The sequence below is a fragment of the Podarcis melisellensis genome (genome assembly GCF_964234715.1).
Source record: "Podarcis melisellensis genome assembly, chromosome: 2".
In the NCBI taxonomy this organism is placed as follows: domain Eukaryota; kingdom Metazoa; phylum Chordata; class Lepidosauria; order Squamata; family Lacertidae; genus Podarcis; species Podarcis melisellensis.
In genome coordinates, this window is record NC_138529.1 from 2,537,870 (window position 1) to 2,556,761 (window position 18,892).

At 45.6% G+C, this 18,892-nt stretch overlaps 1 long non-coding RNA gene across 2 annotated transcripts; it reads right to left on the reverse strand.

The window, feature by feature from the left end:
• Positions 1-13,654: 13,654 nt before the first annotated feature.
• On the reverse strand, positions 13,655-18,645 carry LOC309362587. Of its 2 annotated transcripts, XR_014165009.1 has the most exons (5): positions 18,547-18,645; positions 17,264-17,381; positions 17,055-17,163; positions 16,762-16,908; positions 13,655-15,870 (listed from the first exon to the last, which is right to left on the reverse strand). It is a non-coding gene; the product is annotated as an uncharacterized lncRNA (long non-coding RNA). The 2 variants fall into 2 exon arrangements; XR_014165010.1 differs by lacking the exon at positions 13,655-15,870 and having other exon boundaries at positions 16,725-16,908.
• Positions 18,646-18,892: the final 247 nt, after the last annotated feature.

Genomic DNA, 18,892 nt, shown 5'->3' on the forward strand with positions numbered 1-18,892 from the left:
CTGGAATTGGCATGAAAGGCCCATTTAAATGGGCCAACCAGAAGACAGCTGGGTGTGTGTCAACTGGGTCTGCCCAGCCCCTATAAAGTGAAACCACACCAGGACTCCACCTGCTCTGATGATGTGGGATTCCTCACCCTCCCACTCTGTGGTCCTGTCCAAGGTCAGTGTGTGGACCTTGCTATGGAATATTTGGTCACTGTACTGAGGACCAGGGAGGAATTCTCCCCACAGAAAAATTTCCCACTTTGTGGGTTTTCACCTGCCTCATAACAGATGTCACAACTCTGGTGGAAAAAGCATTGGGTTGGGTTAGTATGGCCCATTAAAGGAGTCCAGGAAGGAGTATTGTTGTCGAGGAGCAAACATGGGGCCCAATGGCCCATAGCATCCCTTCTGAGCGGGATTGTCAACTTGGTACACATCAGGGGGCATCCCTCCACCCAGGGTTGACCCATCACCCTTTGATCAACCAGTAAGCAGGCTGCTTGATCCCAGATACATACTCAATGCATTAGCCGAAACCTACTTACACCTGTAATTAATAAAAGCTGTGCTTATTTCATCCCAGGCCTGGTATCCTGTGTCTCATTTCACCCCTGGTCAGCCTCATACTGCACTGCGTGCTTCCTGTGCCTGGGCATGCAACTCACGGGACCAAGGGAAGCATGGATGAGCCTATGGTGGGATGCTGCCCCCTCCCCAAGCTGTGTTGGTGCCATTGCTATGGGGGCACATGTAGGAGGAGACAAAGCTTTCAGGTTGGAAGACAAATCCTGGGGAAGGTAAGGATGGCACACACTCTTCCAAGCACATCATTGCCCCTGGGTGCAATCTGCAAAATATGAGGTTGTGCCGACCTCCTCAATCACTGAAACCTTGTGAAGGGTTCCAAGGTTAGTCAGAAATGTGTGAAAAGCCCATTTCATCTGTCGCTGGCTTATGCCACTCTTCTTGCATTGATAAAAATAAAGCAGCTCGTCCCCTGCTCATCTGCTGCCTGAACAGCACGTCTGTCTGACATGGATCGATAGAGGACCGCATGCACTAATCTGCTGGGCAGCCCTCCAGATCACAAACACAGCCCCCAGATTAGAAACATCAAATGCAATATCCCCTAACCTTTGCCATTCCCCCAGTTCCATGCTCAGTCATCACCTCTTTCTTGGTCTAGCTTCTCAAATTGGATTTTTAAAAAGTAAAATAACATTAAGATTGGAGCTGTCAGAGATGCACAAGGGAAACTGTGTTTTAATGCTCAGGAACTTGGCAAAGTTGTTTTTATATTATGGATGTACGCTGTGTATTATTTTATTAATACTATTGCCTAATACAAATTTGTCATGGCCTTTGGCTAGAACAATAAGCTTATGAACTTGAACTTGGCCTAGCTTCTAGATAATCTCATATCTAGTTCATTATAAATCAGTGATATCCTCAGCACCAGAACTCAGGGACCTGAAAATATTTTTGGACACCTGACAAACAGAAGACAACTCAACATTCATAGTTCTGTACTAAACTAGCATTGGTCCTTAGTCTCATGGTAGTAGCCCACAATGTTTTAGAAGCCTGACAATGATAACTGTGCCCCAAATGTCAAGTCTATGCACACCATTTGTGTACTTGTGCAACATTTCTCTGTGTGGAAATGAGTGCTACTCATCAAGCTAGCTTTGATCAGATGTGAATCCTAATGCAGAAGAAAAACAATTCAGCTGTAGTTGCTGCAGAGCACAAATCCCAAGGACTCAGGCAAAGTTTCAAAAGATCTGCATGGCACTAGCTGCTAGGTACACAACATCAAGCAAATGATTTCTGCAAAAAGGGTGTGGCTCCCTCAAACTTTCCTTTGTGCACTTTAAGGGTCAAACTGGATGTGAAGCTGAACATGTCCTTACAAATCCAACAAAGCAGTTTTACTAGCAGAAGCACTTTGGGCTGAACAATGAATCTTCCCCTCTCTCCCTCTTCCTAAATTTGCTCTGGAGGGTTACAGGAAAACCCAGAACATATTTAAGGGGTCTGCAGGGAGCGGAGAAGAAGGAGAAGATCTGTTACCCAGGCAAAAGTGGACAGCGTCCCAGATTTCCCACCATGCTCCTGTCAAAAATTGTGCCCCCCTCCCACTATTAGGGTTAGAAAAAAACTCCCATTGGGACATCTTTCCCCCTCCTTCCTGCTCACATGGTACAGCTCTTATCGGACCACATCAAATTCAAGCAAGCAAGTACAATTTTCTTAATTCTGCTTCCTTGTAAAATGAGCACCTGAATGTAGAAAACAAGCATGGCAGGTAGAAACTTGCTAGTTTTCTACAGACGAGAAAGGCTGAAATTCTTTCCCACTGACTCTAGCAGGATGGGCTAAGGTTAGGGTTATCAAAGTCCCTTTTCGCCCCTATAAGGGAGGTGGGCTGGGGGGGGGGGAGATTAGAAAGTCCCGCTTCAACTGGCAGGAGTGTAGGACTGTCAACTTTTGATTTCAAAAGTTATGGGAGCTGGATGGGGTTGGGCTAGTGCTGGAGCCCCAAACAGAACCAGGTTGCACAGGAAAGCCAGCATGAGAGCCATCTCTGCTGCAGCTGCCCCCTTGTGGGTATGTGGCTCTAATTACAAAGCCCTTGGCTCAACAGAGAAGGCAGCTATGGAGGAACTACTCATGTGTAATGTGCAACTATGAATTGGGGCCCTGGAACCAAGCTTCCTCCAATGGGAGAGGGCGCATAGTTCCATGGCAGAGCACATGCTTTGTGTGCAGGTGCAATCCCTGGACTCTACAGGTGGGACTGGGCACACATCCTGTCTGGAGCACTGGAGAGCCACGGCCAGTCTGTGAGTAGAGCAGACCAGGCATCGCCAACCTGGTAGCCTCCCAATGTTTTGGACTTACAACTTCTATCAGCCCCAGTTGGCAGTGATGAGAATTGTTGTCCACAAGCCACAAGACAGAGGCATAAAGCAGCTACAATTTCATTTTCTTTTGTTATTTGCAGTTGTCACAGGTTGGTGGTCGTTGGGGATGGATAGATGGACAATACCGAGCAAGATGGGCCAAGGGTCAAAGCTAGTGTAAGGCAACGTCCTTTGTTCCTAAGCAGACACAATCTGTGGCCTGATGCTCATGTCCATGCATTGGACTGAGCATGCTTTGAGCATGCAGACAGAGTAAAGATGCTGCTACTGTCTGGTTTGGATTTCAAAAATCCCAACTTTGCTTATGAGAAGCTTCTGGCCTATACATGCATGCACATGGATGCATGCACATGCGCATGCACGCGTGTGTGTACACACACACACACACACACAGGAGGACCAGAACCTGGAGGACAGGTAGGCATAAGCCCTGTCAGAGCCCTTGATTGTTTTGGAAATTTTTATACTGCTTGTCTCTTACATTTTAAATTGCAGGCTGTTCAGCAGGGGGAAGAAAGGGGAGTGGGGAAGACTGTTCTGTGTCTTAATTCAGTGAGATTGACAGCTTCATCGGGCTTGCTCTTTTTTCTTCATTTTCAGCCCAATTAAGTTGAAGTGCTACAGATATTACAGCCTTGCGTCCCTGCTTAATGGAGGGAAGCCCCCTCCCCACTGGGCCATTGCAGCTTATGATTCTTGGCCAATGCCAGCTGCAATTGGGAGAGAGATTGTATATAGAGGTGTGTGGGAGAGTGAGGCCTAGTGCTTAGAGCCTTCCCACCAAGGTGCTGGCTGAAGCTTGGTAAAATAGACCTAGAGGCCCCCAGCCTAGTCTTAGGGGCTTTTGTACCAATTGTAGGGACAATCATCAAAGAGTAGAGGACAGTGCCTCTTTCTGTGTACAGGCAGCTTTAATAACCTAGTTATCAAAGCTAGAAGTTAGCTAGAAATTATTTTGGCCCTATATTGCAATATGTGCTTACTGGCCATAATTCCTCCATTCGCTGGAGACCTCAGCTATTGCTTTCCCTCACCTGTAGATTGAAATGCATTCAATTTATAACTTGTCCCCCAAACACTCTCCTACGCTTGACAGCCCACGACAAGGATTGAATGCTGAGCAGATGGGGTCCCCGAACTATTCGCCAAACAATCAAGGCAGAGAGGGGGTAGAAAGACAAGCAGCAAGACGGAGGCATAAAGCAGCTACAATTTCATTTTCTTTTGCTATTTGGGGTTGTCACAGGTTGGTGGGAGTTTGGGGATGAATGGATGGATAGATGGATGCAGAGGGTGGGTGACGGCAGAAGAATGCGCCACATGGTACAAGCAGAGAAATCCACCCAAAATCACATAAATCTTGGCTACTCAGCTGGTGTGGGATAACTCCTAAAATGCTGATGGGGTGCAGCTGAAGCAGGGGCAAACACTCTGTCTTTTGGAGTGTGCCCCAGATCTCCTGCTTTTCCTTCTTTTTAAGCAATTTCTACTCCTCCTCCTCTAAAAGGGCAATTGGGTGCACTGCCAAGCCATAGCCTTCAACTGTCTCAAGTTGGAACATCCCGTTTTAGGGTGCTGTGCTCTCAGCACAGTGTCAATAAACACATGAGATCATGTGACTCTCACGGGAGTGTGGCTGGGAAGATGAGCATCCAGGTTTTGGGCCTCAACAGTTTATGCAGAGCACAGTGCTAGTTAGACCCGCCCCCATCACTGTAATTTCCCAGGGACATTATACTTATAAATTAGCAAACGTTTCAATCCTTTAACAGGGCCTGAGGGTCAGCCTCTGGAGAAGATATAGTCTGGGGTTGTGTTAGGCTAAGGTGAGATCCAATGGTGAGGATAGAGGTTAATAATAATAATAATAATAATAATAATAATAATAATAATAATAATTTATTATTTATACCCCGCCCATCTGGCTGAGTTTCCCCAGCCACTCTGGGTGGCTCCCAATCAAGTGTTAAAAACAGTACAGCGTACTGTACTGAAAACTGAGGTCCTTTGGGTGGGAGGCAAAGGACAGGAAGGGAGGGGGTGAGCCTGATGTGAGAGAGGGGGCTCTGTGTATGTTCTATCATCATCCATGAGGAGGGAAGATGAGGAATTGGATTGTTGTGGAGAAGCCTTGACTTCATAAAATCACTTTGTTAAGATCTAAATAGGCAGATTTAAGAACCAGTTTGGCTCAAGTTATGTCCATTATTTAATATAATCCAACTTTACCATCATTTTGTATTTGAGTGTTCATGTTTTGATACTTGTATTCCTGTGATTAGTACATTCAGACTGTGAGCACATTAAATTTAGTGCCCTGCTTTGAAGATCTTCTGTTGACAAGGGTATGCGATGTGTTTGGGTGATGGAATGGTGGGGAGCAAGGAGAGAGAGAGAGAAGACGAGGAAGGAGCTGCCCTTTAAGGAGTGAGATGCTGAGGGAGGTATGGCGATGGGGGCTGGCCATGCCAGGTTAGGAGAAGGGGTGATCAATGGACGAAGGCTGTCCCCTCTTCTGGACTGCTTTCCAACCATCAGAGTCTGGGTGATCATGTCAGTTGACCCCCTCAGCCTGGTGCTTCTGTTATTAAGTGCCAGTTTGATTCAGCATAAATAACCTACTCTTTATGACTTAATTGAAAGACCCCATGGGGATGGACCTATCCTGCAAGGAGTGAACTTGGGCCCAACTGAATACAAAGCTTGTGCTCTCTCTCTGAATTATGATCCCTGCCAGCAATTGGTGGAATATGTGTCTTTTAAGGGAATTGATGCTTTTGAATTATGGTGCTGGAGGAGACTCTTGAGAGTCCCATGGACTGCAAGAAGATCAAACCTATCCATTCTTAAGGAAATCAGCCCTGAGTGCTCACTGGAAGGACAGATCCTGAAGCTGAGGCTCCAAGACTTTGGCCACCTCATGAGAAGAGAAGACTCCCTGAAAAGACCCTGATGCTGGGAAAGATTGAGGGCACTAGGAGAAGGGGACGACAGAGGACGAGATGGTTGGACAGTGTTCTCGAAGCTACAAACATGAATCTTACCAAACTGCGGGAGGCAGTGGAAGACAGGAGTGCTTGGCGTACTCTGGTCCATGGGGTCACGAAGAGTCAGACAGGACTAAATGACTAAACAACAACAACAACAAAAAGGCAAGCAGGAAGCATCATGGTTCTGAGCAGCGGGAAAGAAGCTCAGGGAACAATATTAGGGACTAATGAAGATTGCTGCCCCAGCCATGATCTTATTACCGCTAGCAAGAACGCTGCAATTCATACAGGTGTTTTTCTTCATTTGGGTCTATTTTAAAAGCTAGCTATTCCATAATGCTTTTAACCACTTGCTTGCCATAATCACCAATTATCACATAGGCTCCACTTTCAGGGTAGACTGAATTATCTGGTGGGCCTTGGAGGGAATTGTGGCTGGCTGTGAACAGCCTAATAAGTTTCCATCGTAAATGGGATTTGTGTTGCTCCACAAGGCAGGTGTGGGATGCTCTGCAGATGCTGTCAATGGTGCAGTGGTTTATTGATCAGAGGTGAGAAGCAGAAGCTGGTGACTCTCATGCAGTGGTAGTAAACAATGTAGCTAATGCTCACAGATATGCTATGCATATTCCAGATTGGGTGTACTAACCTCCCCCCCACCCAATCACTCAGCAGCCATCAAGATTGAGGCAAGGCAAGAGGCTTAGTGGCATCATAAACAAGAGGGGGAATCCATGCCCTATTGAGAATGTCATGGAGTTGCTACCCTGACTGGCTAGTAACAGTAAGACTCCTTTCAGCCAGGACACAGCAGGGTGAGTGGATAAATGAATGAATGGTGCAATGCATTACCTGATTCCCAAAGATTTAAAATCTTCTGGCTTACATAACTCCCTTCCCTCCCTCTAATATTTATCATTTTATCATATTATGCTTCCAAGAGAAAAAGGAACAAGGTAATCGGACAATTGTACATGTGCAATGTCAGTGGGAATGATACATGGTGTTCCTTGCCTGCCTCTCAGACAGTTCACCTGGCATAATTGGGCCTCATTTCTGGCTCGTTAGGGTGTGTGCAAAGAATCTGAGATAACGGGAGGAGAATTGGTGATTCACTCATTGTCCCAGAATGGGTGGTAGGGAGGCAGGATGGAGAGGAAAAGAGAGAGGAGAGAGAGAGAGAGCAGGGTGGGGTGGGGAGAGAGAGAGTTCTGGAGGAATAGAACAATTGGGGTGCGGGAGAGCAAAATCCTCCCGGCAGGGTTTGGAGGCTTGGCGATGGCATCAATCACTGTGGATGCAGAGGCTGGTCAGATGAGAAAGATGAAGACGTTTGCAGTATGGTTGGAACACAGAAAGAATCTCTGTCTGATTGGATGCTGCTACAGCCTCGTTCTGCATACATTGAGAGTTTGCTTTCTCCTGGTTGTGCGCACACAGAATATGTCAAAGCTTCATTCCTGGGTTGGAAGGGTGCCTGCTTTTTGTTTTTGTTTTGTCCCAACTTGGGAATGGAAAAATGGAGCTTTTCACAAGGATGGGCAAGATGGATGGTTGTTGGGGAAGCATAACCAATGCCTTGTAAGAGAAAGAAGAATCTCTCACAGCACTTGTTTGGGCTTTCAATTTTCAGTGGTGCCCTGTGCGACGCCAAAATTCGGTGCCCCCCTCCCCCCGCTTCTTATCTTCTGTTGTTTGTCATTGTTGCAGTGCTCCTTGTAGGATCCTCTCAGTTCTGTGCCCAGTGCAGGCAAACTTGTTGTGCTCCCCTAATCTGCCTCTGTTCAAAGGTTGGACACTTGGGAGGATCCACAAGGGATCGGCGAAGGTCCAGGGGTGGGGTACATGTGACCCTCTAGTTGCAGCTGGACTCCAAATTCCATCCACCCCCAAGAAGAGGAGTTGAGGAAGAAACAGTTTATTAAGTATACAACCAGACCTGCGCTGAGGGGGAAGGAAGTCAAATATAAATGAATAAGAATTGAAATAGGGATTTATGTGTATCATTTGTTCTACATGTGTAGTTATATCTTTTTGTAAGTTTGTCTTGTGAGTGACGTCTGTGTTGGTGTTAGTATAATAACTAAAATAAAAGCATTTAAAAACAAACAAACAAACAAACAAACACCACAAATCCCATCCTCCCCAGCCAGCAAGAGCAATGGTCAGGAATGATGGGAGTTGACTCCCTTGCAGGAACATTTGTTTTTAATTTGCTTGGCAACTGCAATTCCATCATGGGTGTCACCCCTCCAGCAACTGCATCATCATCACCATCATTTTAGTATGCTGATGGCAATGTAGTGTGTGCACGCTCAGAGGATGACCTCCAAACCATCCTAAATATCTTCACAGAAGCTTACAAAAAGCTTAGCTTATCAATCAACATCCAAAAAACCAAAGTGCTATACCAACAAGTACAAAATAACCCCTCTTCAGCGCCACAAATCCAACTCAATGGTGTAATGTTGGAAAGTGTTGATCACTTCTCCTACTTGGGCAATTATCTTTCCACAAGGGCCAACACTGATGCCAAAATCCAGCATTGCCTGAGCTCTGCGAGTGCAGCTTTCTCCCAACTGAAGTGCAGAGTGTTTGAGGACCGGGACATTCGCAGGGAAACAAAAATGCTTGTTTACAAAGCTATTGTACTACCAACCTTACTGTATGCTTGTGAAACGTGGGCCACTTCTGAATGCCATCTCCACCTCCTCAAAAGATTGTATCACAAAATTTCACACATCGCTTGGGAAGCCAGGCGAACTAATGCCAGGATACTGGAAGAAGCAAAGATCACCAGTGTTGAAGCAATGATTCTTCAACATCTACTTCGCTGAACTAGTCATGTTTTGCGGATGCCTGATGATTGTCTTCCAAAGCAACTACTCTATTCCGAACTTTAAAATGGAAAGCGCAATGCTGGTGGTCAACAAAAGAGGTTCAAAGACTCTCTGAAGACAAATCTTAAAAAATGTAGTATAAACACCAACAATTGGGAAACACTTGCCTGTGAACGCTCCAATTGGAGAACAGTCTTTACCAAAGGTGTCATGGGCTTTGAAGACACTCTAACTCAGGACTCAAACTTGCAAAGAGGAAAGCACGCTTGGCAAATCCACACTGTCATCAACTTCCACCTGGAAACCAATGTCCCCACTGTGGAAAGACGTGTGGGTCCAGAATTGGCCTCCAGTCACTTATGGACTCATTGTTAAAACCGTGTTTATGGAAGACAGACTTACTCGGCTATGAGGGATCAAAGAAGAAGAAGAAGAAGAAGAAGAAGAAGAAGAAGAAGAAGAAGAAGAAGAAGAAGAAGAAGAGACGACTTAGGATAAGGCATTCTGACATTTGAAAATGACATTTGGAAAGTAAGGTGGTTTCTTTGGAAAATTAAGTGCAGTGATTTCCTTTGCAAAATCCACCAGCCACTTCTCCCTCCTGCTTTCCAAACACTCAAGCACTTGCGGAGGGGAGGGGGGCTGGCATTCTTCCCCGAGTCCTCCAACAGAGCTACTGCAATCTGATGGTGGTCATTGATGCATTTGGGTAATTTACTGCGGCTCATAAGGTGATATGAACGGAATTACGACTCACCAGGGAATGGAGCCAGATAGCAGGTGACTGGCCTGTGAGCACTGCCAAAATACAATTGTATCTGTCAGAAATTAATCCTCTCTTCTTTAATTTCAAATGCAGGGATACAAGAAGAAGTTGGTTTCAAAGCACCCCTGATTGAGGGTTATCAAAATCAGACACAAACATCCAGTATTCAGTGGTAATGGTTATACGCAGGGTCTAGAATTTATGGGGTAACTGGAGAAGCAGGATCCCTGGGAAGAGAGACAATATTAGTTACACAATCCTGTGTGTATTTAGGTGGGAGGTAAAGCCTACAACAGTGCTTTTTCGGGGGGGGGTACACATACCCCTAAACATTTTGTGAATCTTTGTACTTTTGTCCATTTACTGTATTTATTTTTCCCAATTAGAACTATAAAATGGTCAAACCTTTTTTCTAGAAAAAAGCACTGCTTCCCCATAAATGTGCACAGGATTGCAGTCTAACAGCAGAATCCTATGGACATTTATTTGGAATTAAATCACATGATGTTCAGTAGGACTTCTTCCCAGGAAGTGGGCAGCCTAGAAACATTTACTGCAATCCTAAACTCCAGAGATTACAGTAGGACTAACTCTGGTCAGGCAGCACAATAGCGCAGTCCTGCTGCTCCCTCTGGCTGGGGGAAGGCAGGGGCAGGCAAAGCCCCGCTCCTGGATACACCAGACTGAATCCCAATGCCACCAAGTGACAGCTATTATGCCGGCTTGGATTCCAGAAGAGTACACACACTATATGGGGCTGCTCTTGAAGATGCTGCAGAAATTGCAATTATGCAGCAGCCAGAGTGCTTATGAGAGCAGTACAGCTGACTACGTGTGGGTCCCATCTACACGATACATTTAAAGAGACAGTCCTGGCTTCCCTCAAAGAATCCTGGGAATTGCCATTTGTTAAGGGAGCTGAGAGCTGTTAGAAGATCCGTATTCTCCTCCCAGAGCTACAGTTCTCAGAATGGTTTAACAGTCGATTCCTCTTTCCAAGGAACTCTGCAAATTGTAGTTTTGTGACTGTTTAAAGTGGTATGATACTGCTTTAACTGTATTAACATAATTTTCCATCTTAAAACAACACTGATTGCCCGTTGTTTTCTGGGTCCAATAAAATTCACATGCAGATTTTTCTTCCATGAAACTGCATACAAAAATATGTTTATTAGGAGAAATGTGCACTAAAATGCTGAAGAATATTCATGAGCAGTTTTTAAAAATGCAAATTGCTGCAGAAATATGGAGAACCAAATTTAAGGTTTGAAAAATCTCGGAGAGATTGGAGAGAGCCAGTGTGGTGCAGTGGTTAGTGTCCAACTAGGACCAGGGAGACCAGGGTTCAAAGCCCTACTTGGGATACCAATGCTTTAAATAAATAAAAATTAGAAACCAAGAGAACTGAAATTTGACAGATCAGTGCATCCGCACTGTTTGTTTTTAAGGGTAGTACTTCCATTTAGGAACACAGCAGACACATTCCTCACCTTCCCTTGTTTATAAGAGAGTTCAGCCAAGGACCTAGAGTAGTTTTCAGGAAGCAGAGGCAAAAGAAAGGCTGTAGAGTACTGGTTTGTAGAATGAAAGAAGGGTCCTCCTAGACACCTCAAAACACCACATGCCACAGCCTCATCCATGCAAATTTCACCTTAGTTGTCTGTCTCCCTTGATAATTTCCAAATGCAATTTCTTTTCTCATTAATTGTTGGAGACTCTTTTTTAAAAGTGGGAGAACTTATCAGCAGAGCCCTAACAGATAAGCATTGGCGCTTTGTTTTTCATCGTTCAGAAGATGTGCAAGACCAGCATTTTCAGGAGAGCACATGAGGTTACCTAAGGTAAGGCTGATAGATTTTATCATGCCTGCTCTAGTGCTCTGTTTTGAGATGATAATATGACTTTTATTGTTGTTTTTATGGTTTTATGGATGTGTGGTTTTAATGTTACAAGCTTCCTTGAGCGTATGGAGAAGCGGGATAGAAATTAATTTTGAAAAGGAAAGAAAAATCTCTCGGGTCTCTTGTCTCCTCTCCATAACTTATGAGACAGACAGAGAGAGAGAGAGAGAATAAGAATAATGGTCTACCAAGGAGGGCTGTTGTAAGTACCATTGGAATACTTATTGGAAGGCTTGCCAGCAGTTCATAATTTTTATGAACAGTTAATAATTTAGGATCTTTGCTGTCAAGGGCAGTGAAGCAGTTTCCCAGTAGGACCATCAGCTGTTGCTTTTGGGTCACTGAAGAAGGATGCAAATTCTTGCCCTCACTGAAAAAGATGAGGAGACCTTGGTGGAGGCAAGGCATGCCTCAGCACTATGCAGGTAAATGGTTGCTAGTCGGCTGCCCACCTTTGTTGATGTCATCATCCCATGCCGACACCTGGGGCTGCTAGCCAATCAGCAAGCACACACTTCCACCATGCTGACTGAAGGACCCTCCGTTGCCTTCACCTATGCCTCCCAATAGCTTTAGTGAGACAGAAAAGCCCCTCTGCCCTAGACTGCTCTGTGCAGGTCAGTACTTCCCACTAGTGATCCATTTTGTCAGCTGCCACTGGGATGCCATGATAATTGCTCCCAAACCCGGAATAAGGAGGCACGAGACTTGTCTTGTTGCGTTAACAAGGGCCACGACCACAACTATCTGAATGTCTAGGGAAAGATCTAAAACTGTTGTCTGTGAATGAGCAGTGTCTGAAGAGTTCTGGGTTTGTTGGTGCTGCTGCTGTTAAAGCACAGCAGATTATATATATAGAGAGAAAGAGAGAATGAAAGGTTCATTTTTTTAAAAAAAATTATCCTACATTGCTCTGTTTTAATAGCAAAACAACCCCAAACTCTTCAGACATCCAATGAAGCTGAATTTTGGAAGATTTGGAGCAGATAAAAGAAAGTACTTCTTCACACATCACATAAACTATGGAACTCCCTGCCACAGGAAGCAGTGATGGCCAGCAGCCTAGAGGGCTTTAAAAGAAGATGAGGCAAATTCATGGAGGACAAGACTAGGGATGGCTATTAGCCAGGATGGGTCTGCTCTGCCTCCACAGTCGGAGGCAGCCATGCTCCTGAAGACCAGGAGGGGAGAGGGGCTCTTGTGTTCGGGTGCCGCTTGCTGGTTTCTCACAGGCCCCTGGTTGGTCCCTGTGGGAACAGGATCCTGGGCCAGATGGGTCATTGGCAGGGCACTTCTTCTGTTCTTGACTCCGCAGGGAGGTTCCTACACAGATCCACATAGTAGTGGGCGGGCCAGAGGGAAAGATTGGGGTGCAAGGTATGGGACTTTTACCTTCCACAGAAGACTATATTCCATCCCCACAGAAGGTTCTATAGACACACACATCCTTCTCTTTCTCCTCCATCCAAGCAGAAAGACTCATTGTCAAGAAGCCAGGCAAAAGCACTCAAGGTGGCTGGAGGGGGAGGCGTGTGGCCTGGAAGAGGGAGTGTAGCCTGAGGAGGGATGTGGCCTGAGAAGAGCCTAGAGGGCTGCATCTGGCCCCGAGGTCAGACGTTCCCCACCGCACTGCTATCAACAAACAGAATTCAGTGTGAACCAAACACTGTATACAATTTTAGCATTAAGATGGACACATGCTTCAGCCGGGGTGTGATAAAGGCTAGGCTTGGCATAAGCATCTGCTGTGCTTTGGAGCAGACATGAAGCCTTTCTAGCCGATCATTCAATTCGATGCCTCTATGCCCTCAGGTGAGATGGAGATGTCATACTTCTCAGGTGAGAAGGAGATGTCCTTCTGACACTGGCAAACCCTCCAGGGGACAGAGGCATTTCCTAACAGTTATTGCCAAGCAGCGCTCAGTGATCTCCCCTGTGTACACACATACAGCATATCCTGTTTTCCGCACACAGCATTTTGTGGGACATTGACTCTTGGGTGAGACCTTTAGCTGTACAGTTCATGCTTGTGCCTTCAGCATGGCTTCCTTGGTTGGCTGACCAGGTCCCTTTGGGGAATTCAGTGGAAGTTTTGTTTTTTTAAAGACAGCACCTTGATGCAGTCTCTTAGGCCTGCCAACCTGGCAGCTGACGGAGGGGAAAGGTCCCTTTCTTGCAGCTCTAGCAAGAAGGACTTGTTCTTCTTTGGGGTACAGCCCTGCAGCAGAGGGAGGAGGTAGAATCCTTGCTAGTGGGTGTTGTTGAATGGACATTTCATGCAGGCGGTGTGGTTTTAGGATGCTACTCTGTTGGGGGCAACCCCACCACCACCACCCTGCAAATAAACAACAAGAGCACGTAAGTAAGAGATGGAGAACCTCTGGCCCTCCAAGACCCTCTATCTGGTCCTTGACACTTCCCACAGGCCATCCCTCTCCCCAGCCATATATTTTACTAGCCCTTGTATGTTTTTGCCTGGCTAAAATTTCTCCATGACTTTTGTTTCTGTCCCTGCCCCAATGACATTTGGACCTCAGAAAGTTGCCTAGAAGACAAATTGGCCCTCAGGTCAGAAAAATGTCCCTGGCCAAAGGGAAAGGGCTTGTAGTGCAGGTTGCTACCTGCTCTTTGGACACTAGTGAGGCAGGGAGAATGAGGTCAGGAGGTGCCCCCTGATCAAGTAAAACAATAGGAATACTTAACTAACTGGCCAATCATGTTGGTTCTAACAAAAGCCCTGCCCCCACCACAAAGTCCTGCCCCCCCCAACAAAAATCCTGGCTACGCCCATGGAATTAGTTTTGATTACTGAGATTTCTACTTCACCTTTCAGGCTTTGTGAAGTTTTGCAGTATCTTCCCAAGACTGGGTGGGAGATATTAAGAGGACAAATCAGTTCCCTGCAAAAGCAAGCAATTAGCTACCAGGACAGTTGTGGATGTGACACAAGGAGTGACTCAAAATCTATCCGTGTGGGGCTGGCAGTCTCATCAGCTTAGTGACAATCTCCCCAAAGAATGATTTTCTGTCCAATTTAGTCTCATCATCCAACTGTGACCTGTGTCCTCCCAACCTGGGAACAAACTGATTTGTGAGCAGAATTCCTAAGTCAAGAGCGGGGGAAAACCTTTTCTAGAGGGTGGAGGAACAAAAAAAGAAGCCAAGATGGAATTTAAATCAGGCACATTCACTGTTGGAAACTCTGGATGGAGTTTCTATATTACCATTTCATGTTCCCCTTCTCTGAAAGCGTGTGGACAGAACTTAGGGTCATTGATATAGGGTGGATTCCCAAGGAGTAGCAAAGGGAGTCTTACAGCATCTTAAAGATGAACAGATTGCCCAAGGCACAAATATTGCTGGACTAGAATCCATTTCAAAAAACAGTCTTGCAGGATAGAGCACATTTCCTTTGTCCAGTCCAGGAGGTGCTCCTTATTTATTTAGTTAGATTTGCATCCCACTTTTCTTCTGTCATGGAACTCAAAGACAGGTAGGTGAGAATTCCCAGGCAGTCTCCCATCCAAACATTGACCAGGCCTGAGCCAGCTTAGCTTCAGCCAGGGGACAGGACCGTGCACCCTGGTGCTGTGGTTAACAACATGGGAAATCACACCAACAGACAGTGTGCATTGTAAGGCCCCTATAAAAACATCCTCATCCATCCTATCTTTGCCTCTCCCTGGAAATATCAGTTCTGAAAAGGACTTTGCTTCCAACTGAAGCCCCAGGAGCAGTCTAACCGCCCTCCTCCAAAGCAAGCCTCTTAATTCCCTGGACTAAACTTTTGAGTCCTTGAGCAACTTCATCTCAAATCCCTTCTTGCTGACTGAGTCCCTGAAATGCAGAAGAGGCAGGCGGGAGATGGGGAATGAGAGGGCACCAAAGCCAGCAATTAAAAGCTATTTATAGCAGTTGAGAGACAGGAGCTAATGAGAGAGAGGGGGGAGTATGCTAATAGAATAGTGATTCAATCAACACCCAAAATGTATTAGCAGCATGTTTCTTTAGCTGCCTGCCAAAAGTACGCCCACATCACAGGGAAACAGAAAATGTTAGGAAAGCGAGTGACTGATAACTTCACAAACTCGTGAACTGCTCTTGGGTTTGTGGGATCCCAGAGTTGTTCACCACATCTGTGATGTGTGGATCCAGATTTTAATGTGCATCCAATCCATAGGGCAGTTGTGGCCTCCAGAGGTTGCTGAAATGCAACTCTCACCAGCCCCAGCAAGCATGGCCAATGGCCAAGGATGACAGGGGTGTGTGCGCTGCCCTTCGTCTGAGGATGCCAGGGTGGTTTGTAGTATAAAAACACAGAAATATGTAACATAATAAAAAACAAAACAATGTTTTTGCCTGGAGCCTAAATATATGTAATGAAGTCTCTGAGAGCATTCCACAATCCACGTCACTCGCTATAGGGTTGCAAACTGTAATCTGGGGCCCATTCTGCTCCTGCCAGCAGGGTGAAAAGAGAGCAGAAGTTGGAAGCTGCCTTCTGCCCATCTGCCCATCTAGCTCAGCTTTGTCTACTATGACTGGCAGAAACTCTCCAAGGCTTCAGGCCCACAGAAGCCATTCAAAGCACTGGCTGCCTGATCTTCTTAACTAGAGATACCACAGACTAAACCAGGGCATTCTGCATGTAGAGCTGCCAATGCTGGAGGAAAGTAAAAGTACCACATTTCATTTAAAAAGTGCAAACCATATCAGGGTGAGTATGTCTAAGGCCACAATGAAAGCATTTAAAAAGAAAGAAAAGCAGAAAAACAAACAAAAAAGTAGCAGGAAATTAATCATCTTCAGCAACCAACCATTGCTACAAATGCCCATAGGGGAGGGAGGGAGAGAGAGAGAGAGATAGAGAGAGAGAGAGAGAGAGAGAGAGAGAGAGAGAGAGAGAGAGAGAGAGAGAGAGAGAGAGAACTTTTAACAAGTGCAATGACTTGTATCAGGAAGTGTCATGGTAGGAGTTGAGAGCCTGGGGTTTTGTTGGAAAGGAGTCCAAAAGACTTGGTGGCATCACAATGAAAAGGCTTTCCTGTTCACCCTCACAGATCTTACCATGGTGATAGAAGAAATGCTCAATATACTTATCTCAGTAGGTTTCAGGGAGATGATGAGGTCTATCTTTTTCCCTACTAAGCAGCCTGGGAGAAGAAACCTAAACCTAACCCTGGCAAACATTACATTGAACAGGTCCCAATACTGAATTGATAGATTTGTCCATCCCTAGCCCTTGGTGAGCAGGAAAACAGTGCATAAATGCTATGATCAAACAAATAACTGAACTGAGTTTGATTAAATAATGCAGAATGGAAAATCAGGAATAATTTTATACTGTACTGAGAAACAAGTGGGCCCTTGCAGCACAATTGCTGCAGGGTGGACTGTTGCTGTTCAGGTTTTGGAGGCATGAAGACCCCGTCTCCAGTAGCCATCTGGCAAAGCTCAGAAGATGGGCACATCCAAAGCACGGCCTCCCGTTGTGATCTAAGTGAAAGGAGAGGTGTTTAAGGGAGAAAGGGGTCCTTCAGATACCCCTGGGTCCAGCCTGTTAAGGACTGATTGAAACACCCCCTGTGACTTGATGGTCAACTACACAGAAACAGGGGGAAGCAATGAGGAAAGGATTGCACCTCAATGAATTGCCTGCTTGTTATCGTTTCTCCTTTGGGTGTCCTCTTTGTCCTCTTTGTAATTGCTTCTCAGGCATCTTGCCTGCCCAGTCAAACAGATCACTGAAACCTACATATTTAATCAACATATCAAATTCAACCTCCTTCTTCTTCCCAACTTCTATCCTCTTCCCTCCCCCTGCCACCCCCACCTCAAAGTCAAAGCATACATTTTTATCTCTGCTTGATCAATCTTCATTATCAAATCTCCAAATCTGGAAGCCACAGCAGGGGAGATATGGCATTTTGTGACAATTGTTGGATTAATCCGTCCTTGGTCAGGATCAGCTACCATCAAAGGAACAAGGTAACACAAGCAGCAGACAGAAAAGATTTTTATCCTGATTACCGGCAGACACAGGGGTCAGGAGGGACCCTGTATAACAGACATGTAGGGTAGAAAAACTCTTTGTGAGGTTACTGTTGCTCACACCCCAATCTCTGAGTGGTGAGAGATTCTGGGATGCCTAGGCTTAATCAGGGTTTGGTTTCCTTGGGATAGAGACTGTTGTGTCTTTTAGGATATATAGTTTTCTTTACACATCTATACAACCTAAACATAGGATGAAGGGGTTCCCAGCATTAACACTCCAGCAGATCCTGATACACCATTAGGTCTTCAGGGAAGCCCCGAGCCACAGCTTTGGGTCCAGACTCCAGCACAAAGGAGGACATGCTTTTGTGTCTACAACTTCTGGCATCAGCCAAAACTCTCCCTTGCCCTATTGCTCTCCATCCTAGGATGTAATAGCCTCCAGGCATGTGGGGGAAGTGGTTAAATGCCTACCGTCTTCCTGGAGAGCACAATCACTTAGTTGCCACTATGTCCACAAAGCTCACTCTTTGAGATGCCAACGAGATTACTTAATTGGCCACCTTACAAAAAGACTAATGGGTTCAGCAGTTTCTTCTACTAGATTCAAAACCTCACTGGGTACAGAATCACAGGCCTGCAAGGGACCCAAAGATATCATCCAGACCAACCCCACAAACCTATAACAGTATGAAGTCCACCCTTCCCAAAGAGAAGGACATAAGGTTGCTTGCTGTCTAATTTTTGAGGTCACAGATCTGAGAACTAACAGTGCTTCCAGATGACCTGTCTATTGAGCATCCTGATTTCTTTGCAGGAAGATTAGATATCATTGGTTCCTTAATGAGCATTCATTTGTTTGCAGGGAGGTTGGCTCATCATTAAGCTTGCTGGGGCTTACCTCCAAGTAAGTATGCTAGGAAGGATTGCAATCTCAGGCTATAATCATGGTCACTCATAAGCAATACTCACAGGCTACTTTTTCTAACCTCCCCACCCCCTCTCTTTCCCCATGTATAACTTTTATATTCTTTCTTAAGCCCAACTTTCTTGCCACACTCCATTCTCTGTAAATTAAGTTATTCCCAACGGGTCTCAGCCCTCTTTAAGACTCGACCTCTTTCCTTTCTTTCCACCTACCATATCCTGGCTCTCAACCCTCTGGCTGCTGCCTTCCTTCGGAAATCCAGTTCTAGGCTCCTGGTCCCTACTGAGCTTAGTCTCTTTGTGATGTCTTTGCTGCTCAGGCAATGCACTCCTCATTGTTCTTTGCCTCATTGTGACATTAGCACTGCCCAGCCACTTCATTACAACCACAAAGAAATCCTTTAACCACAAAGAAATCCTACTCGCAAGGAAACCACTTTTTCAGGGATCCAAAGCCACGTGGGGTGAGCTATTGACCGCTATTTTTACGGAGTGAAGCCGCACAGCCGTTGCCGGAGAGCGCTGACTTTTTCCTGTGGACAATTGGACTCTAAACAAG